The 23,512-nt window shown below is 40.7% G+C and overlaps 1 protein-coding gene across 8 annotated transcripts in view; it reads right to left on the reverse strand.

The window, feature by feature from the left end:
* KLHL32 (kelch like family member 32) overlaps positions 1–15,871 on the reverse strand; it is a 196,340-nt gene extending 180,469 nt beyond the window's left edge. For 7 of the 8 annotated variants that reach the window (XR_013960464.1, XM_080665871.1, XM_080665869.1 and 4 more), the window contains exon 1: positions 15,513–15,871. The gene's annotated coding sequence lies outside the window, so the exon portion shown is untranslated. The remainder of the gene's footprint in view (positions 1–15,512) is intronic. The other variant, XM_080665873.1, reaches the window with a different exon arrangement.
* Between the last annotated feature and the right edge of the window lie 7,641 nt (positions 15,872–23,512).

Below are 23,512 nucleotides of genomic sequence, written 5' to 3' on the forward strand. Positions count from 1 at the left end.
CACTGGCTCATCAGCACCTGGCCCAGTGCCTGCCATTTAACGGATGTCCAGTAACTGTGACAAATAAGCATTCTTTACAGAACAGAATAACTGTCATGACAAAACTGGCGATGCTTTTTAAGCAAAAACACCTGACAGCATATTTAAGAAGCAATAACAACACAGAACACTTCATGGCTTTCATCCTGAAGTGAGCAAGCGGGGAGGTCACACAAGCAATCCAGGTGTGGTGCATGACTCACAGCTGTTCATTAGCACTAGGGGCTGAGTACTGGAAAACCCAGGTGGTGGTCAGAAGGGCACTGTCCACATTCTTATTACCACCACCTCCAGGGGGAGATGATAATGGGAAGAAAGGCTTGCTCTTCCCCGGCGATAGGGGGGCGACCATTATTTCCCAGGGCTCTCCTGCTTCCGCCTAATAATCTCAACAGCAGATAGCACAAATTTACTGAGTGCCTACTTTGGGCGGGACAAGGACACTTTCGTACATTATTGGACTTGATCCGCATGATTATATGGCAAAGCGAGTATAATTGTCCCCAGAGTAAAAGTGAGGATACTTAGGTTCAAAGAGAGAAATAACTTTCCTGAGACCAAACAACTAGTAAATGAAAGAACAGGGACTCAGCCTTAGGGCTGCCTGTCTTCAAAGCCATTTCCACTTGTGCAGACCCCACTGTTGCTGGGGCACAAAGAAAGACAGGCAGCTAGAGCAGCCAAAGCCCACTGGCGATGGGGGGTAGAGTGGCCGGTGGACAGTGGAGGCCAGAGGCAGCTTTAATATCACTGGCCATCAGGGAGGACCTGAGGAGCCAGCAGCAGTAAACAGCATGGATAAAGTTGGATGTGGCATTGGTAGCACACACCAAGCACAGGAGAGGCTGGATCCCAGAAAAAAAGACCTCCACTGGGGGACCCAGCCCTGCCCAGGGCCTCAGGCAGGGAACAACAGTGAACCCAACAGAGCTGAGGTCTGGTCCTGACGCTGGAGGGCCTGGGCCAGACATGTGTTGTTTTGTTTCCACTACGGAATTATTCACATAGCTTTCCTTCATACGCTGGTGGCCAGAGAAACCCTTGATAACAAGCAAACAAAAATCCTTGGTATAAAGCACATTTGGAAATGTGCTGTGTTGAGAACACCCAATTTGGGAAAATATAATACAGGTAAATTATTGGATTTCTTTACATAGCCAACTCCTGGAGGCTTTAAAGGTATTGTTTTTGTTTTAATAAATGGCACATTGCTTGACAAAGAGGCTTAGGAGTCAGACATACGTAACACTAGAGGGTGTATGGAAATCAATATCTCCTAAACTCATATTTACAGAGCTTGGGGAAGGGAGATGGTTAGTACTGGGCAGAATTAGAAGGCAAGTGGAAAAGTGCTTTTTGATAATAATTAACCCATATGGGTCTTAAAGAAATCACTGGCAGTTTTTAGACAGGAGAGTGAAATTATGGAAATCAAGTTTCTAACAATATTACTTTGACAGCAGTTTATAGGAAGGGACAGAAGAAAAAAGGAAGTGGCTCAGAGACTAGCAAAGAATCTGCAGTGCTGAACATCTGAGTCAGAAGAGCAGCCAGGAGATGGGAAGCGGGGAGGAGCACATGGAAGATTTTGGGAGGGAGAGACTGAGAGGCCCTGATGGCTGAATACTGAGATAATACTCCAGTTGTCTGCAAATAAGCTCAGATGCCTATGAAATGTGGAACTGTTTTAATTGTATGCAAATGCACAGCTCCTTTAACCACATTTGCTGAGCTCTGTTAAACACTGGTGGTATAAAGTCAGAGAAGGCCAATATTCAAACATCTAGAAAAGGCAAGTTTATTGGTTCAGAGGCAGAGCAGAGGCTACCTACGATAGAGTGGGAATAACTGAAATTGGGCACAAGTAAATTTTGGAGGATGAAAGAAATATTCTAAAAGTGGATTGTGGTGAGGGCTGTGAAACTCTATATACGTTTGCTAAAAATTACTGAAACTGTACTTCAATTCAGTGGGTTATGTTTATGGCATTTCAGTATCCCCCAGTAAAAAGTGCTAAGAGCTGTGTAAAACAGTAATACGGGGTACGGTGAACTGAGAGGAAAGGGGTGGTGGTGGTGGGTAGGTAGGTAGATTGCTGTTTTAAATAAGGTCATCCCAGTGGGTCTCAGTGAGAAGGTGGCATTTAAGCAAAGGCCTGAAGGAGGTGAGGGACAGGCAAGAGGAGGGGCACCCAGGCCCAGAGAACCAGGAGCTGTGGGCACAGGCTCTAAGCAGAAAAGGCCAGTGAGACCAGGGCAGGAGTGGACAAGGAACGGGTAGAAGGTGAGGACAGGGGATGAGAGAGGATGGATGGTGCCAGAGTACTGATTTGGGGTGGAAGCTACTGCAGTTTTGAGCAAAAGTGTCAGATGACTTAACTCATGTTTTAAAAGGATCACTCTGGCTGCTGTATTGAGAAGAACCTATGGCAGGCAAAAGAGACTGGGGATCCGTGGCATTAATTTAAACAAGAGATGATGCTGACGGGGATCATGGTGGCAGCAAGAGGTAGGGAGAAGGGTCAGGTTCTGAGAATACTTGGAAAGTACACAATTTCCTGACTGCTTGGATGTGAGCTAAAGAGAAAAGAAACCAGGATAGAAGCTCTGGATAAGGCAGGTTTAGAGAAGGAAAACTTAAAAAGGACATATCTGGGATTTGCTACTCAGCTATATTATATATGCCCAAATCCCTGCACAAAATTTTAGTAACTTTCTTTTAATGACCAACACTTCACTATAAGGTAGGTTTCCTTGCAATACATTCATTAGAAATGAATTGACCCTGAAAGTGTAGAAATGTTTCTTTAAAATCCTGATTCTTGGCCTTCTTTTATTTTTTGGGACTACTCAACAGCATATAATCTTATAACTTCTTAATGATCCTTCTATTACATTAGACTTAACCTGCTTTGAAAGGTCCTTCTCCTGGTCCAAGTTAACCAATGTAAAGTACAATGACGCCAAATGGCAGTCACTCATCCCCGAGTGATTCTCCTTAAAGGGCCAGCTGAGCTAGGAAAAGATCCAATCAATGGATGTTGGGATACATTAATGAAATCCACCTTCTATAAAAATATCAATGTCAGGGCAAAATGTCAGAGCGTGAAGCATTTCAATGAAGTGCCAAAATACGCCCAGCCAGTGTGGCTCAGCAGTTGAGCATTGACCCAGGAACCAAGAGGTCACGGGTTCAATTCCCTGTCTGGGCATATGCCTGGGTTGTGGGCTCAATCCTCAGTAGGGGGCATGCAGGAGGCAGCCAACCAATTATGTTTCTCTATCATCAATGTTTCTATCCCTCTTCCTTCCTCTCTCTCTAAAGAAAATCAATAAAGTCCGGCTCGACCTATGAACCAGGAGGTCACGGGTTCAATTCCAGGTCAGAGCACATGCCCAGGCTATGGGCTCCATCCCCAGTGTGGGAGGCGGCTGATCAATGATTCTCTCTCATCACTGATGTTTCTATTTCTCTTTCCCTCTCCTTTCCTCCCTGAAATCAATAAAAATATTTTTTAAATGAAAATCAATAAAAACTTATTTTTTAAAAAAATGCCAAAATTCAGGGTCAATCTCTCGCATGAATAATTATTCCTTAGGAGAAAGCTACTATACAGAAATGAAGGTAGAAAAGGTTAAATTTCTACCTGGAGATTTAAATAACACCTAACTCACATTTGCCAATGTAAAAATACAGATTTTCTTTCTTCCACTTCTAAATTTATATGTGTGAGTTGGGTTCTCTATTTGTTCTGCACACTGGGCCATGGGACTTCTCTGTGTGAGCATTACCATTAATACACCAGTTAGAAATACACATTAAACTCAGCAGCTGTGCCCAAGGCCATTACTTCCTATAATATGGCACAGATGGCCAAAAAGATGATTTTGGCAGACTGGCCCAGTGCTAACCACCTAATTGAGGCCACAGCCTCAAAACCAACTGATCCAATTTTATAGTTATCTTCACCCCTCTTCTCTTTCTCTCCCTCTCTCTATTTGTCTCTCTCCTGTCCCTGACATAAAAGGCAGGAGAGTACACCCTAACTCGAATTTAGCAACACAGCATTTCACCTGATTTTCTAGGGAGGAAAAGGTAACTCAATAAAATATTCCAGTTCTGAAACAGTTATTCTTTAAATCAAAAGACTTTTTCTTTAACTCAAAAATATTCCTAAGTATTGAAATAAAAAAAGGTTCTGGAACAGCCGAATCTTTCCTTCAAGAAATCAAGCTGGCTTGTACCTGACACATTATCAGAGGAACCATCACAACAATCATAATAATGGTTAAATTATCAGGGATGAATAAATGTAAGTATGGTATCTGCACTCTCACACACATACCTCAAAATGACTTCTCTTAAAGTTATAATTAGGCAACATCCTCACCATGCATAACTCTGATTATTTTCCTACACATCTAAAATTCATTTATAATTTCACAAGCAGTCGAATAGGCAAGGGTTATTTTTCTCCTTATCTATATATTGGTGTTTAAGATTTGTATATCTCTTCAAAATGCCTGTATTCAAGTGTTTTGATGCTTTAAGATCATGACAATTAAGAAGATCATTGCCAGCTGGTGTGGCTCAATGGTTGAGTGTCAACCCATGAACCAAGGGGTCACTGGTTCTATTCCTGGTCAGGGCACATGCCTGGGTTGTGGGCTCCATGCCCAATAAGGGGGTGTTCAGGAGGCAGCCAATTGATGTTTCTCTTTCATTGATGTTTCTGTCTCTCCCTCTCCCTTTCTCTCTAAAAATCAATAAAAACATATTTAAAATAAATAAAATAAAAATCATTTACTACTAAAAAAAAAAAAGGTCATAAAATTCCCCTCAGACACACATACACACACACACACACACAGTCACACTCTATTTCAGACAATCTCTAAGGACAGAGAAGTCTATTAAAAACCTGCAAAGCACATTCTGAACCCTCCCAAAAATAAAGAAAAATGACAACTAAAACCACACCTCTCTGCTCCCAAAATCCTGCCACAAAGATCTATAGTATTCTGCGGCAATTCACTACTGACCTGTTAATCAATGACTCATAACATTTCATCCACAGTAGAAATAGCATTCTCCAGTTGCCTTACATAATGCCATATAGTCACCATCAATGCTCTAAATCTAAAAAAGGAATAAAATAAAAAGCATCTGATTTTATCTTAGGCAAAAAATGCACATAATTTAATCAATCTACTTTGATGAAGACATTTATAAAGAAGCTCTCTATCACAATCCACCTGATGGTTGTACAAAAATTTGAGTGGAAAATCCTAACTTCTGTCTCGGTATGATGATGTTAATCGCACATCACAGCTTCTATCCACACAGGGTGCCTGGTTAGTACAGAATTGCCTACAATGTTCAAATGTCCACCGAGTATCCAGAGAGCTGTGTGAGCTCAGAACTGAATTGACTTGTTATTTTTTGTTAAATGTAAATGACAAGAAAGCTGAGGCCTGGTTCCAGGTGGCACAGCTGTACTTGGGAGGGAGGAATAAGAAGCAAGAGTGTAAGCTGGTCACTGCACTCTGACCCACGGCTCCCAAATTAGACCTATCATCAAAAACCCTTTGGGAAGGTTTTTCAGTGCACAGTGGCTTGACACCAATGCAGATTCCAACATAATGATTATAGAGGCTTTGGGAATCTGTATTTTAAAGACAACTCCAGGGCATTCCGAGGGTCAGCCTGGTTGCGAACAGCTGGTTTGGATTTCTTTGTAGAAGAGTGATAAAACACGATTTTTCTAAAGCAAGGCTGCAGGCTGGCCAATCAAAAGCAGTAACAGAATACTTTTAATATAAACAGAGCACTTTAAAATTATGTCTTATTTTGTTCTCATGATTCTTAATGTAATCCCAATAGAGAAGGAGACTTAAGCACAGAGTTCTGAAATCAAGCCACCACCACCCCTTCCACGGGCAGAGCTGGAAACCCAAGAAAGAAATAGGACTCTTATTTTCCCAATCCACCTCACTGTGTCCAGCCCCAGTCTCACTTCACCCCACAGAATACTACCAATGAGAGTTCTGCTGTGACTCAAGCAACCATAGGTGGGAGCAGCCTTAAGAAAAGGCCTTATCCACTCTGGCACTGGTCTTAGGAAGCTGGGAGCTGGCCCAGGAGAAGTGGCTGGCTCCTGTGAGATAATCCTCTTTCCTGGCTGAGATACTGTTGAGTGTTGTGCTACCAAATAGAAAAACCCTTTCCTGAAACTCTCAATATGTTCCATCGGAGGTCAACCATGAGACTCCAGATAAGAAAAAGAAAGGCACCTGATCTTAAAAAAGTTCTTGAGTCAGTGAGACTTGGGTTTCCTAAATAACTTGGTCGATAGTTGGCCCAACACCTTAAGCAGGCTCACTTAATGATGACATGCAAGAAGTCCTCTTATACCCTTGCCTCTGTCTCCTCATCAAAGAAATGAATAGTATACCAACAGCTGCTGATTGAAGCATTGCAAGTTTGCACATGAACAAAGAATGATGTCAACAAAATTTGAAAGCAACCATTTTCCAAGAAGAGGTCAATATACAGGAAGTGGAAGAATCCCGAGAATACTGTGACCAAAAAGGAAAATGTAGTAATTAACACACATATGTAGAGGGTCTGGGAATTTGATGCCCCATTAGGTCCAGGGGTAAAGAATATCCTAATTTTAAAAGACAATGTGTAGGGCTGATGCTACTACATAGTTAAACCATGTAACTAACTCCTGTCCCTAGTCTATGCTCACCAAACACTCGGCCACAAGGACAGAATATGCTCATCAAAGAATTGCAGACACAAGACCCGTTGATATACATCAAATATATTAGTGCTCCATTTTATGGCAATTAATAAAATACCATGACAATAAATTAACTGCAGGCTTCTATATTGATAGAACAACATAAAATGCAGAAATAAAGAACTGTTAACTTTGTGAAAGATTACAAGGTCAGAGAAGGGAAGTTTATCATAAAACCCTAGAGATGACACTGAGATACACAAATTAGAATTTCAGTAAAAAGGCAAGTGAAATGCTCTGTAGAAAGGCCTTAAGGCTGTGCATGAGTTTCTCAAATGACATTTGATCAATTAGGAAGACCTTTAAGAAATGATAAATTGCTTTGTGACCCGAAGCTAAAGAAGATAAGCTGTGCCCAAATTAAATCAGATTGTAGGTAACTAATGTTTTCATAGAAGAAAAAAACAAAACTTCCATACCATATTTCTTTAGGCCTTGAATTCTCAAAACATCAATCAGCCATATCAGCTCAAGGCCATCATCTGGGAGAGATTAGTGAATCTTCACAGCGAAAGGTTACTGGATTTTATCTACACTCACTACTGCCTATCACAAAAGCAGCATTTTTAAAAACATCTCCTTTCAGGAAATGTCCAACGGAGCAGATGAGGAAGCAAGTCAAAGAGACGCTATCAAAATAAATCTCTTCTATTCAGATACCTACCTCGATTATGAACCTGAATTTCTTAAACAATAACCATAGCTGTCACTTAAGAAGTGGTTGAAAATATGCTCATATTTAAAGTGGGCATATGATTTTGTAACTGCTGGCCTGCAAACTGGATGTGGACACAAGATCTGGCACTGATGTCATCCTGGCTACCATAGTTTTCATCGGAGTGTGCACACCTCACTATAATTAATATCCACTACATACTGAATCTTTAAAAAAAATTTTACTGTATTCTCTTCTGGATTCATAGAGAGTAAAGGATATTCTGACTTTGACAAAGGATCACAAATTTAGCATTATCAATTTCCTAAGCCTTTCTTATTTTAGGTATCTAAACTAACGTTACTCATTAACTATTAAAACTAGTGCATCTGAATTATTAAATTGCAACACATTTAAAGAAACACATAAATGAATACATACACATATCCATGCATGCATACATACATACAAAGACATAAATACCTACACACCACAGCACATTTAGCACACAATAAGTAATATTTTCTGGAAGGATGTGCTTTATAATTTATGTGATGAATTACATAAAAACAGAACTTAGCTTGGTATATGGGTTCCTAAAATTTACTGCTCAGACTACCTTCTTGTAACCATTTCTTGTTATCATTATTATAAAAATGACCAGCATGGTGGTTTGCTAGCAGTACCCACTGCTGTCTGGGTTACCCCAAGCCCGGGAGCTGGGAGGGTGACCTTGAAAAAAGTCAAAACACTCTAATCTCATCTGCATTCCTTGGTCATCAGAGAACCAAAACGCATCAAAAAAAAAAAGCAGCAAAATTACTCTGCGACTTATGAGGGTAAGGAGTTGCTTGGCAGGGGTGCAGGAGAGGACAGACAATGGTACAGAGAAAAAAAAGAAAAAATTAGATTTAACTAAGAACGTATTCCCCTTGGGAAGGTTTTAATCCTATCTGACTTAAAAGTGAACTTGAATTTTTCTGTTGAGCATGATGGGCTTTTGACCTTTTCATAAAATCATTTTTCAGCATAAAGGGAAGCCTGTAATTGTCTAGAAAAATGTAGACAACTAGAACTTGACCTCACAGAAATGCTAGGAGGTCTGTAACTGCTTGGTGCTGCTTTTATCAATCCACAGAGGACACAAGGGGCACCTCTGGGCTTTATACAGCTGGGGACCCCTGAAGAGACCCTATAATAGAGCCCCAGTGAGCTGCCTAGACAGGAAGAAATTGGCCCTCCCTCCTTTTCCCTGTGGCCAGGCTGGGGCTACAGGAGCTGCCAATATGAGGGAGAAGTGACACCAATAACCCCAATCTATGCATGCCTCTCCCCAGGAGAGTCCACTCAAGCAGCCCACTGCTCACTCAAGCGCTAACGCAGGAAGAGGATAGCTGCTCCCCTCTCAGGCTGACAGCCAGATGAAGACATTTTATATGGTGCCCAAATTTTAAGTGAATTCTACCCTCATTTTGAGGAAGGTCAAGAGAGGAGGGGAGCAACAAAAGGAAGGAATTGATAAATACTGAGATTTTACTATGCACCAGACATTGTCCTAGATGTTTTTTCTATGTATATCTTATTTCATCTCAGTATAGCCCTACAATCTAGGTAAATAGAGTTCCCATTTTACAGATCAGGAAAATGAGACCTAGAGGGGATATGTAACTAGACTGTAAATAACATAGCCAAAAAGTGTCAAATTCAGTATTCAAATCTGGCTCCCAAGGCTCAGGTTCTCTGATGGCCCAACTACCTTGCACATACACGTGAAAAACTGAGACTCACAAATAACAAGGCTTCTACGTAATGATTTTAAATGAGGTACCAGAACCTATGTCATTTAAAAAAATGGCAAAATGCCTCCTCCACTGAGCTTGGTGTCTATTCCATTAGCATTGACTGTGTTCTCACTGAAACCATCAGCCAGGATCAAACTACTTATTCCATCAATATTCTATATGCCAAAATGGTTGTACTGTGGGAGGGCGGAGGGAAGCCCTCTTCAAACTGGAACTGGCTCATCTGGCATGAGAAGCAGAATATATTATGCCTCAAATAAACATGTAGGAGAAAGTCAAGAGTCTATGAAAACTGCCAAAGATTTTCCTTCTTCATTTAAAAACCATCTTATCAGGTTGGCAATTTCAATCTTGCAAAACTATCTTAGACATATTTACAGCTTCCGGTCCTTTTGCCATATGCGGAACTAACCTGAATCCAAGTAAAGTTTGCAAAACTGTCATTTTTTATACATAGTTCTTTTAAAAACCTCACCCTAATGTATAGTGCCACATGTCTAAGTCAAGTTGAACTCAATGCAGTAATGCATTACACTGTGCACAGGAAACAATGCAAGGACAAAAGAAATGTGAAGAAAGTTGAATGCTTCCTCTGTCTTAAAGGGTAAAGATCTCAGCCAGCATCACTACTCTTGTGTTTTGGGATCAATATTAAACAAAATAAGGGTTACCTGAACACAAGCACTGGGATAGCTTAACAGTCAACCTGACAGCAGAGTTGGCTACTAAGTGACCAATACATAGGTAACATATACAGTCTGGATTAACTGAACAAAGGGATGATTCATGTCCCAGGTGGCACGGAGTGGTCAAGTGTGAGAGTTCATCACACTGCTCAGGATGGTGTTAATATAAAACGTATGATTTATTTATGGAATTTTCCATTTAATATTTTTGAACTGTGGTCGACTGTGAGTAACTGAAACCATGGAAAATGAAACCATGGATAATGGGGGACTACTGCATTGTGCTTGATGGGAATTAAAATCCCTCCAACTTTAAAGCAAATTCCTGTCATACCAAATGTCCTCAGTGCTAGACTCTCCCTAGCTATGGCATGTTTTCTACTTTATTTCATCCTGTTACCTTGTGCCCATCATCCTAACAGGTAGCCCTCCCAACCAGTCATCACAGAGCTAGTACTCGAATACAAGTCTAACTTCCATTTGCTCATCACATTCTTTTCATATTTCAGGTAACAAAAATGTTGGCCCAATCAGGATCAAGAGCAGAGTCAATTCACCTGGGGTTTAGTATAGATTTTCAAATAGCTAACACACAGCTCACACTTCTCCTCCCTTGTCCCACAGATATGAGACATCATCAACAGTGTATTCAACGTTAAAATCTCTGTAAGAGCCTCCCTAATCTTCGAGTCTATAACCCTACAGAAGAAAATGTTTACATTGATACATTCTTCCTTTTTCATCTAACTTGGAGAATCTCTTTCCCAATTTTTGAAAACCCAGGTATTTGTCTACTCCAATTGAATTCCTGTAAAATATATACGTAGGCTCCCTTTCCACAGAAAAGTGGTATCAAAAGAGGAAATTACATGCCAAATGTTGTATGTTAAGAATACAGACACACCATAATATTCATGGGTATTTACTGTATATCAGACTCTGTATAGAGAATATAATGCTTGGTTCTTCCTTTGCTGTTTCTTTTCAGTCTTTTAGAAGAATCTGTACTGTACTCTCCAGATTTTCCTCTGTATCTACAAGCTCCCCACTTAGTCTCCTTCACCAACTTGTCTTTTTCTACCTCTTCCCACACATTCCAGCTCCATCTTCTTGCTGCACTACATCTTGGAGACTGTATTTCTCCTCACAGTCTGATCATCCCTTGAGCTCATCAGTATCAGACCTCTTGTACATTATCTTCTCAACTCCCATTTCCAACTGATTGGCAGTGCTTCCCATCCTACCATTGCTAAAGGGATCATTTACTGTCATCAGACTCAGCCATCCAAGTCCAGCACTAATTCTCCTACACAGGACTTTCCTGATCTCCACAATCAGAATATTTTTAATTTTTTTTCCTGTATTGGGCTATATGGGATATTGTCTCTGTATTGTATCATTTAACACACAACTGTCTCCTGATCACAATTCTATACATATCTATAACCTCATCAGGTAATTGGCAGAGAAGGATAGGTGTGAAGTGAGAGGAGCTGCTGAGGTCTAAAGTTTTCTTTCATTGATCCAGTTTAACTTCACAAAGTTTTGGGTTCTCCATCTGTGAAATGGAAATAAGATGCCCACTGATAGGGATGTTGTGAAGATGATATGAAGAAGGCAGCTTGTATGTCGAAGGGACTGGAAAAGTGGAAACTGCAGGAGCAGTGTGTATGTTTGCTGTGAATTCTTGAAGGCAGACATGTGACCTCCAGAGCACTCAGCCAGGACTTTGTTATGTTATTGACTAACATCTGCATAGCTCTTTACTAGGGGTGCAACACATTTCATAAACTGGAAACTGAAATGCTTTTATTTATTACTAAAGGCCTGGTGCATGGGTTTGTGCACTGGTGGGGTCCCTCGGCCTAGCCTGCACCCTCTCGCAATCCAGGACCCCTCGGGGGATGTCAGAGAGCCTGTTTCGGCCCAATCCCTACAGGCCAGGCCGAGGGACCCCACTGGTGCACAAATCTGTGTACCGGGCCTCTAGCTATGCATATAAGATCTTTGGTTAATCTCTTCTTGCCCTCCCAACCCCCCTTTCTTCTGAGAGTCATCAGTCTGTTCCATGTTTCCATGTCTGTGGTTTCCGCTCCTGCGTTAAGCATCTGCTCCCTGGTGGTCAGTGCGCATCATAGCTACCGGCCAGTAGGCCAGCCACTTAGGCTTTTATAAATATAGATTAAAGCATCCTTAGAGGATGATTTTAGAGTAAGAGAACTTTGAAGTCCCTGTCCAAATCTTGGCTTTTTTAATTTATTGAGAAACCTTTCTTTTTTAAAAGATATATTTTTATTAATTTCAGAGAGGAAAGGAGAGGGAGAGAAAGAGAGAAACATCAATAATGAGATAGAATCATTGATCGGCTGCCTCTTACACACTCCCTACTGGGGATCAAGTCCACAACCTGGGCATGTACCCTGAATGGGACTCTAACCGTGACCTCCTGGTTCATAGGTCAATGCTCAACCACTGAGCCATGCTGGCCTGGCTTGGCTTTTTTTTCTAAATGACACCTTTTTGGGTCCACAAGAAACAACGTAAATAAAATAACACTCCTTTCTTTTTTATTTTATTTTATTTTTTTATTTATTGTTGACAGTATTACAGATATCACCCATTTCCTCCCATCCCCCCTCCACCAAGCCCTGCCCCACTCCAGGCCTTCCTCACACTATTGTCTGTGTCTATGGACTATACATATATGCATATATGTTCTTTGGTTAACCTCTTCCCGTCCCCTCCCTTCTTTCTGATGACTAGATATGCCTCGGAGAAATCTACTGACATCTCTAGAGCTTTAGTAGGAATGTGAGAAAAAGGCAGCTTCTCAAAAGGTATTTACTGCATTGCAAGATTATTTAAGAAATAAACAGACTTTTCTCTGCCAGGGTCCTGGAATGAATGTCCCTTTGAGTTCCCATTTATGTTTTTGTTCCTTTGGAATTTGCAGTGTTCTGTGGTGGCTTTAACTACCTAAAATCTTAGGAGAAATTTTTCATTGAAAGGTTCAGGATACTCGTTTTAAAATATATATATTTTTTATTGATTTCAGAGAGGAAGGGAGAGGGAGAGAGAGATAGAAACATCGATGATGAGAGAATCATTGATTGGCTGCCTCCTGCACGCCCCCTACTGGGGATGGAGCCCGCAACCCAGGCATGTGCCCTTGACTGGAATTGAACCCGGGACCCTTTAGTCCCCAGGCCGATGCTCTATCCACTGAGCCAAACAATCTAGGATACTCTGTTTTCTGACCAACTTTTTATTCCACCTATTCCTTCAACTGACATTTTCTATACCTTCTAATCCTATGCCCAAAACAAAAATGAAGCCAGGAACATAAGATGTTTAAACTATAAATGCTTTTGTTTCACCAGATTGAAAAATTCCTATTTTGGAGCACTTCATGCTCTTTCATAGTCTCTGAAATATAATAAAAAGGACCAAGGAACCCTTAAAAACAAACTTGGACCTGTTTATTGAAGAAATTATGAGGAACATTTTTAGAGATTTTAATATCAAAATCAGAAAGCTCTTAATCACTTTTATAATGATGGATGTATTTGTTAGAGAAAAATAGTATAGAAATGAATGAGACCTAGTAGTTATGGATTGATTGCAAACTGGCAGGCCACAGGCCACATGTGGCCTAGATACATTTATAATGCGGTCCTTACAGTTTTTAAAATTAAGGACATATTACATGAAAACATCTGGAAACTTCAGTTTTCTGTGAAAAAGAATTTTTAGAACTGTGGCAACAATCAGCTACAGTAGGAGCTGCCCCATTTATAGCGGTTTTCTCTTTCCAGAAGCCAAAATCCACATCTCCCTCCCTCCCATGTGTCTCCTACCAGGATGCTCCACTCCTTCATCTCACCTGTCAGAGCTTTGCACACACTGGAAATGCAGGTACAGGAAAGTTTTAAAGGCTAAGAGCCTGGATCTAAAAAAGAGCTTCCCCCTTTACTAGCTCTATAGCCTTCAGCAAGCTGTGAGTTTTCAGGCCCTTCAGCTTTAAAATGAAGATAATTCCTTGACCTCACAAGGTTGTTATGGGGATTAAAAAGGGAGTATACAGAAAGTACTTTGTAAACTGTAATGTAAAATGTTTGTCATCGTTATTCATTTCCCAGCCCCCTTTCAATTGCATAAATCCCCTCTACCTACCTCAGTTATATTGGCTTCCTTGACTCTCACATTATTACATTCTGTATGACACAGTTTAAAGTCTAAATAAAAAGAATTTTATATATTTACTTACATCATTTAATAAAAGATAGAAAAGATGAACAAATATTAAAGGAAAACAAAATGAATTGTCGAATGCCATTGGATCTTTATTAGGTCATTTCTGTTCATGACGAAGGTATGAAATTAGTGCAAAGTGTAATTACCAGATGGCTGACCCTTTCAAATGCTGTGTTATAAGTTCACCCACTAGGCACCTGAGGCCTTAAGGTAAATGGACAGCCCAGTGATTAGGAGATCCTCTAAGATTAGAACACTGGCCTCCTCCTTGGGTCTCACCCAGTGCTCCAGTAAAGGGTTCAATCTATCAGAAAAAACAACAACAGGGTCTAAAAAGCTTTCTCTGTGTATCCTTCCTATGTTTTAACACGAGCTCCAAAAACTTAGAATCTGGAGTGTTAAGGCATGGCACACATTTTATATCTACATCTATCTACATATGTCAAATAATCAATAAGAGACTGGAAAAATCTCAGAAATGGAAGATGTGCAGAAAACTGCACTGAAATAATAATGCAGTGGAAATAGAAATGTTAGCAAAGATGTGTGTTATGGATGCTATCTTCTTACATTAGGAATCTCACATATGTATTCCTGTTCTGGTCAATTTACAACAGAAGATCATCCTTGTGTGATAAATTTATTTATCTTCTGCTTTCAATGTTAAGATAATCACATGTGAATGAACTGCAAAATACAATGAAATAGAGTGGAAGAAAGGATTTTAACTGGAATCAGCTTTCTTTATAAAATCACCAAAAATGAGAGTAATTTATGATTCAAGACACATCCGTTGAAAAATTCATCTGACGAATCTTCTTTAAAGCATACCATATAGTGCAATTACCGCTTTTCCTAAAGTTGAATGAAATCATCGCCTGAATACAGATTAACGAATGACAAATTACCACATGGCCCTCAGTGTATATTTTTTATTTTAAAAAAATCAAAATAAACAACAGCACCGTTGAAGAAATCAGTTCTTTCAACAGATGTCCCAAGGCTGATGTTTCAGGAAGTCTCCTTGGCAACCAAGGAGCACAGTATACCTTGGGTTGGGGGGAGGGGAGAAAGGCGATGGCAACTCCAGGGTTGGTAGAATAAGTAACAGGGAGTAGTACTTGCTCTAGCCAGAGGACGCTGCATGCCCCTGAAATTTAAATCAACTCTGGGCTCACCCCCACTGGCGCACCGGCAGCTTCCCACCTCCTCCCTCCAGTCTGCAGCCACCAGCCCCAAACAGGTTACAAGGAGAGAGACTGACTTACCCGTTGTGGTGAGCGTTCTGCTGGGTTCTGTACCCGACGCGGCAGCGCAGGCACCCGGCTTTCCCTAATGCACAATGGCCCTGCTTCGTCCCACGATGCTGAGGTTAAGAGAAATCGCAGTAGCTTCGCTCTGCCGGTTTGGAGATGCAGTTGTGAAGAAGGAGCGAGCGGGCGCGGGTGTGCGTGTGTGTGTGTGTGTCCGCGCGCGCGCGCGCGTGTCAATGAGTGAGTGTGCGTGTGTCTGCGTGTGCGCGCGCGCGCGTCCCTGCGCGCTCTGGGGCTCTCCAGCGGAGAAACCGTGTTTTCCAGTAAAGACACAGCAGCAGCCGGTACTGCAGGTGGCACGTCCGGCTCGCTGTGCCCCAGGCGGCGCGTCAGCTCACAGACGCACCTCGGCAGAGCCCGGGGCGGGCTCAGACAGCCCAGCGGCTCCGCCCCCTCGCGCCTCCGGCGAACACACGCTCACCCAGCGCCCTCAGCCGCGAGCACGCGCACAGGCCCCCGCCTCCCCTGTCTCGGGAGCGCGCACGCCGCGCACCCCCTCACCCCAACCCTGTGCCGAAGGCAAGCCTGGCGCGCGCCCGCCCTCCCCGGAAGTCCCCTTCCCCTGCGCACCCTGGCCCTCGGGCACCTGCGCTGCGGGATGCGGGATCACAGTCAGCCTCGGCTGCGGCCCCTCTGGCCACGACCAATACCCAGGAAACCAGCCTGCGGCCACGACCAATACCCGGGAAACCAGCCTGCTTGCTTCCCTCTCCCTTCCCCAGGGCTGGCAAGCAACCTGCGGGAACAGATGCTATGAACCCAACTTGGTGTGTCTGGAAGCACTGGCCCTGTTTCCCTCTCCAGGACCCAACTAACTTGTCAAGTTTAAAATGCCCCTATTTCAACCGGCCGCTTTGTGGGTGCTAAACAGTGGCCCTCCTTAGGATAGTAGACTTTATGGTACTGAAGAGACCGGCATCACAGTGACTTTAAGAAATGATAGGGGATCGCCAGGGATGGATGGAAGCCTTGAACCTTAGGAATGAGGAAGGGTGTGTGGTTACAGCTACTTCAGCATTAAAACTGCAAACACCAACCCCAGACACTACTATTATATTCCAGGGCCTGGCCCATTCTTGTGCCACTTGTGGCTCTTTCATATTCCTGTGTAAAATATGCTCAGAAATGTACACTTGGGCATAGTGGGTATGTTGTAAAAACATACCATATTCCACTTTTGAAATGAAAACCTTGGTCCTACGTGGAGTTCAGCTACCAGTAGATACAACTCTAAATTAGAGTAAACTATTTGGTCGAAGTTCAGGGTTTAAACTACTGCAAAAAATGGAATTTCACAGAATGTTAAGTCCCATGTCTTGGAGGTTGGTGTTCTTCCACACTTGGGCTAGGAACAGTACCCTGATCTATTTTGAGATGACCTTAACATTCTCATTAGTCTCAAGTCAGTGGTTCAGCAATTTTTCCACTCTCAGGCCTACAGGTTTTCTGAAGCTGTTTGCACCACACCTCACCCCTTGTGGCCTGGCTGGCTGGCTCCCAGGGCTTGATTCACATGGTCTTGATATTTGAACTTTAGGATTCTGGGGACCTACTTTATCTGGCAGTCCTGGACACCAAGATGGAAGCAGGAAGAAGAATGACAAACAACTGATGGCAAACATTAGGTGCAATGCAATTCTCTAGAATTTTTCATACACAACTTGACATTTTTCATTGGATGCTGTGTTATGTTACAAGGGTTAAAGTATATTTGAACCCAAAATACTGACAATGATTGGTGTCAATAAAACACTCCTTTAAGATTTACAAAGTATTTGTCACTAAGGTGGCTGTCCTTGAAACCTGAAACCCATCTATATTGACTGGGTTATCTATTTGTTTAGAATAAATAGAAGCTGTGTATTATTAAATACAATTAAATAGAAAGAGCAAAGATATAGCTATTTACACAGAAATATAATCCTTATTCCACCAACTCACCATCTGTGTGACTGCAGAATGGTCTCTTTCTGCCCTAGCTGAGTCTGTTTGTTCATTATTGTATTCCTATGTGTAAGCACAATGTCTGTCACATATCAGGGGCTCAAGAAATATTGCTGACTAACCCATAGATGTTGAGGATTAAATAAGAAAATGTATGTTAAATGCCTAGTAAATGTGTAGTTCAGAGAGTGCGATTTTTTCCTAAATGACTTCATAAGATTGACTTACAGTGTTGTTGTTTTTAATTGGAAAAAAAAAAACACGTTTACTTCTCTAAAGTACGTGACTCCATAGTTTGTTAACTAGCCTTCAAAACTCAACACAAGTGTGTTTTCTAGTATACTGTTACTAGAGGAACGAATAGGTTTTGGGCACTATTTCTCTCTTGAGTGCCATTATATACAGTCTTTCCTTATTAAGGACATAGCTTAAACCCATGCTTCCCAAAAGCTCTGCTTTGGAACACTAGTAATTTGTTCAACAAAAATGTTCTGAGCTCTTAGGATGTGTTAGGCAGTGTTATTAGTATAGGGCTTTCAGTTGTCAAAAAACAGACATTGTCCCTGTTTCGATCTAGTGTTATTGACAAGTAAGCTAAGGAAGAAAATGTGCGGGTCTTTTGGTTGACAAGCAACAGAAAACTCCACCCAGTTTAAATAAAAAGGACTTCAATGGAAGAATATCAGGAACTCTGATAACTGATGGGCATCCTACCTAGATACCCAAGCTAGGAAGCTGCAGGAGTGAGAGCAACTCCAGAGAGCACAATGGCAGTGACAGCAGGATGATGTAGGGGCAGAAATGTCATGACCAGGTATCTCCCATGCTGGAATAAGTGGACCCCAACCTATTGTTCTTTGATACTCCCAATCAGATTTCAGCTTTCAGGTGTCCTAACTTAGCGCAATACCCAGTCCCTTAGCTGGGGGAGGTTAGGCCTCCTGAGCAGAGCCCCATCAGATTTAAGAAAGAAAAGTGGATCCTGGAGATGGCTGGAAAACATAGGAAATCTCACCATAGGAAATTGGTGCTGAGGTCAAAGGGGTTGGGGAAACACTGAAAACTGGCTCCCAGTCACACCGTGACATTAAAGACCCTGAGATCTCAAAGTAAAGAAAGCTCATTCACTTTCCTGAACAACTATCCCGGAGTTTGGCTGAACATGGAACACTTCTTTCCCCAGCTTACCTCCTAAATCAATTTGAGAAGCATTTTGGAACATGCTAGTATTTGTAGCATATTTTCTATCATCAGCTTGTCCATGGACCAAGATGTGAAGGCATAGCATAAATCCAGTGTTATCAAAGCTTTTATAAAATTTTCATTTTTAACATCTCTGTGACAGAGTTGAAATAGTCTCTAGATTGATAGGATTTTAACTTAAAACTTTATCATAACAGAGCTATATCATAGCTCCTTCTTCAACTCCAGAATAAACACCTGTCACAGTTGCTTTGTCCCTTAGCATTTAAGGAGGTGTCATTCTTTATGCCAGTGTCATGGTTTCCTGTCACAAACCAGTAATGACATTAGAAGTCACTGAGCAGATTTCTAATTATTGTAATTCCAGAAAGAACAGATCATTATTAATTATGCCAAAAAATTATTTTTGGCTGATAATATCCAATTTTCAAGTGCAAAATACAAAATAACTCTAGCTAACGCTTCCACTTATTCAATTAAGGGTATGTTTTGTAGTTAATTCATTCCATTAATTAGGAGCCACTGCCACTCAAAACCAGTTCTGCTGTGGGAAGATCTTTTACTATTAATATTTTTTCTTTTGTTATTGTTAATCCTCACCCAAGGATATTTTTTCCATTGATTTTTCAGAGAGAGTGGAAGGGAGCGGGTGGGGGGGGTGTCAAAGAGAGAGAGAGAGAAACATTGATGTGAGGAGACACATCAATTGGTTGCCTGCCACAAGCACCCAAACCTGGGCTGGAAGAACCTGCAATCCAGGTACATACCCCTTGACTGGAAATCTAACTGGTGATCCTTCTGTGCTCGGGCCTATGCTCTAACCACTTAGCAACAGGGGCCAGGGCTACTGTTAACATTTTTAATGTTCATATTCTCTGTTATGTTCTATGGTATTAAATGCTATTGTTGTTTATATTGTTTTGGTATAATTTAGTACAACTAGACACGTAAGTATTTATTGCATTGAATAGAAAATAGTCCCTATCCTCAAGACAGGATATTTTGATTACACTACTAAATAGGTACAAACAAAATACAGAAGGAATTCTTAGTCATTATGAGGGTAAGACAAATTTTTAAGTAAATTATATATTTTTCATGTATCAGATAAGCAAAGATGTGAACAGATGATAATACCCAGTATTAGAGAGAATATGGATAAATAACTTAGGAGATTTAAGTGGATACAAACATTTTAGATGACAACTTATTAATATTTATGTTTGCTTTTGTTCAAATGCACATACTTTTTGGTATAGCAACTCTATGTCTAAGAATGTATCTTAGAATTATCTCAAACTAAAGTGCAAAACAGTGATACCCAAAAGAAAGAGAGAGAAGGGGTAAGGGGAGGAGGATAGGGAGGGAGAGACAAGTAGAGAGCTATAGTGCATCACTTGGGGACCAGTCAAATTATTAAGATACTAAGTGGTCAGTTAAAAAATTAAGTAGATCTTTATACATTGATAGCAAAGATATACCACTAAGTGAAAAAAAAAGCAAGTTGAAGATCAATATGTATAATATAATATAGTTTATGTAAAAGTAGAGGAAGACAGGGATGGAAAGCAGTAGATATGTGAATATTGTATTTTTTCTATTTTACTGGCTCAGAAGGAAAGGGGAGAATTTCAAGGTGGCTTCATTCAATAAGATGCTGTGGCCTTCCCTGTCACACCACTGCCATGGACCCTATAATCCAGGGGTTGGCATATGTCTTAGGCCATCATCAGGGTCCAAATAGGCCCCTCTCAGGACACAGATGGGATCCTCTGCTGGATGTTCGATGGTGGTGTGACACCAATGAAAAGGAAAATTAACACACTCTCAAGCACAGGTGGCAGTTGTATTAGGCTCAGTTGAGTGAAAGCTGGGTGTGCAGGCAGTGCTCACAGTGGTGAAGGATGGTGTCTCTGGATACCCGCTCTGCTCCTGTCTAAGGATTCTTCTTGACCAGTCCCTATGTTCCCATCATCCCAACTCAGGGAAGCCTACCCAGTCTCCTCAGCTAGGAAGCTCCACTCTCATCATGTTCTTCCCCTAAATTTTCTGGGCACACAAGACCCTGCTTTTCCTCTGAGGCCTTTCGAAACTCATAAACTTAGGAAGCAAATCTGGTTTGTTTGTTTCCCAAGCTTCGTCTCCACCATCATGCCTCCTCTGAGGCAAGCTTTATAATAAGCCTACCTGTTGGAATGGTGCTGAGTAGGCCAAAGTACTAGGAAATACCAGGAACTAAGAGTGTATCAATAATATCTAAAAGTATCCTAGATAAAAAATGTATTCTCTTGGGGAAAGGGAGTGATATGGATCTTTCATCATTCATTTTATACCTTTACTGTTGATGTTTCTTATGAGGAACATGAGGAACATTTATAATATTAAAATGCATTGGTAAATAAAAAGTATCACTTTTTAGAACTGACCTATAAAAATGGGTATTATAATATTTGTAACTGCATTACTGAAAAATAGTAGGCATTATAGTTAGAAAAAAGTCAAATATTTTGGGAGTCCTGAAATTAATCAGGCCAATTGGCAACTATACAACTGTACCTGCGTGTAATTATGGTGTGGGTGAAAGATTAAAAATCAAACAACAGAAAACACAAATAAATGGACCCCATGCTTCCAACACTTGGTCAACATAGACCCAAGATTTCTACCTTTCAGCTCTGACTCCATACTCTTTCCTGATCCTCTCCCTGTCTCTTTAGCCATAGTGACCAACTAGTTACAGTATTTTGGTCAGAGTCTCCTTTAACAGTCATAGATCTTTGGCTTCTGTTTTAAGCATCAGAAACTGATTCTGGATTACTTCAGTGAGAATGTGCCTTATTGGAAAGGTACTGGTGGCTCAGAGACTCAAAGGACTGAGGAAAAACCTGAATAGTCAAGCTTTGAGAAGGACCAAGAACCCAAATAATATCCCTCTATCCAAGATTCAAAGTCCCCAGAGAGTATAATGGGCTCAGTCTTGGTCCTGAGCTTATTGCTATGCTGGAAGGAGGAGGGGGCTCAACAGGACCATATGGAATGCAATAAGGAAGGAATATTTCCCAAAAGGAGCAGTGATGTTCTCTTGCCTCAATAAGGGGTGAGGGATTCAGCACAGGCAAAATAAATAAATAAATAAATAAATAAATAAATAAATAAATAAATAAATAAATAAAATAAAAAATAGCTGTTTATTACCTCCATCTTTTGAAGGGAGATTTCACTAAATAATTGTATTACTATTTCCTTTCATTATCTCCTCTCCTGTCCTGTTACTGCTTCAAAACACATTTCAGATGGAATCAAAATTATTTTGTAACAAATAATTAAAGTTCTTTGTCATGATAAAAACTATCTTAAAAAGCGATGAATAACCACTAAATATAAAGATGATATCGCAGCGACCTTGTTTGGAAAATTTTCTTTTACATTTAGGCCACCTATCACAGAATTCAAACTGAACATTTGATGATACATCAAAATCTTAGTTTCTAATCTTAGAACTCTGTGTGGGATCAATTTTCACAGAAATTTCATCACTATTTTACAACAGTATAATGTAGATTAATGTATCTGATGCTTCTAAAATTCTAATTCCACAGCAGTAATGTATGAATTTAACCATGTCATTAAGAAAAACACACTGTTAACTTCATTCATTAAAATCACTTTTTCATTCAAACTTGACTAATGTTTCCCAGGTTACATCAGGCTAAAGGTAAAATAGGTCATAATAACTGTCAAATAAAACAAAAATATTTCCCTAGCCTCACCCACTTCAAGTTGTCTCAAAGGTGTTTTACCAGGAGCTTTGTTGACTCACTCACCCAACACATCCTTGGAACCCAGGAGATGGTCCTTTGGTTGAAGACACAGTAATTGCTGCTTCCATTGGTGCCTTGTAAACCAGCTCTTTCCTTTTTACTTACCTTTTAAAAAAAATAGCTCCTTTCTTTCAAACCAATGGTTCTAAGACAATGCAATCGTGCCTCCCAGGGGACATAATGTCTAGAGCAGTGGTTCCCAACATGGGGCACACACCCCACAGGGGGGCAATTTGATTTTTAAGGGGGGAAATTTGAGAATGAATTATTAACAGTGAATTTTTTGCATTTCTTATGGTTCTAGGGTCCTCACATACAGTATATAAATATATATTGTGACATATTTATGCATTTCAGTTCTCTATTATGTTTTGAAACTTTATTTGGTATTTTTTCATATCACTTCATATTGTTATTAATTTTAACAATTTCTTAGTGATTTCTTCCTCAATACTTCAACTGTCCTTTCGTTCTCTTACTTTTCTCTTTCATGGATGCATGTTCTTTGGAAACTTGTTTAGACCAAGTTAATGGCCTTTTAGGCTTCCTCCACGTGAATAGGAGTTCACTTTTTGAATAATAAGAATTATATGTCACAGGGGGAGGGGGCATCAGGATTTTAGAGATGCTTAGGTGGGGCATGGACAAAAAAAGATTAGGAACCACTGGTCTAGCGATACTATGGTTTTTCATGACTGGAAATGAGGATTCGACTGGCATCTAGAGGGTAGACCCAGGGATGCGGCTAGGACAATCTGAAATACACAGAACAGCCCCTGCACAACAAGGAATTTCTGGTCCCAAATGTCAATAGTGGCATGTTTTAATCTGTTTAGAGTAAACTTGGAATCATATACACATAGTAGTTTTAAGATTTCAGGGCATTATTAATGCTCACTCTTACTACTGACAATTCTATAAGTATTATCCATCTCTCTTTTTTTTTTTCCTTCATGAACGAATGCACAGAAATTCACCTAATTCACC

Source organism: Plecotus auritus, assembly GCF_963455305.1.
Source record: "Plecotus auritus genome assembly, chromosome: 4".
Taxonomy (NCBI): domain Eukaryota; kingdom Metazoa; phylum Chordata; class Mammalia; order Chiroptera; family Vespertilionidae; genus Plecotus; species Plecotus auritus.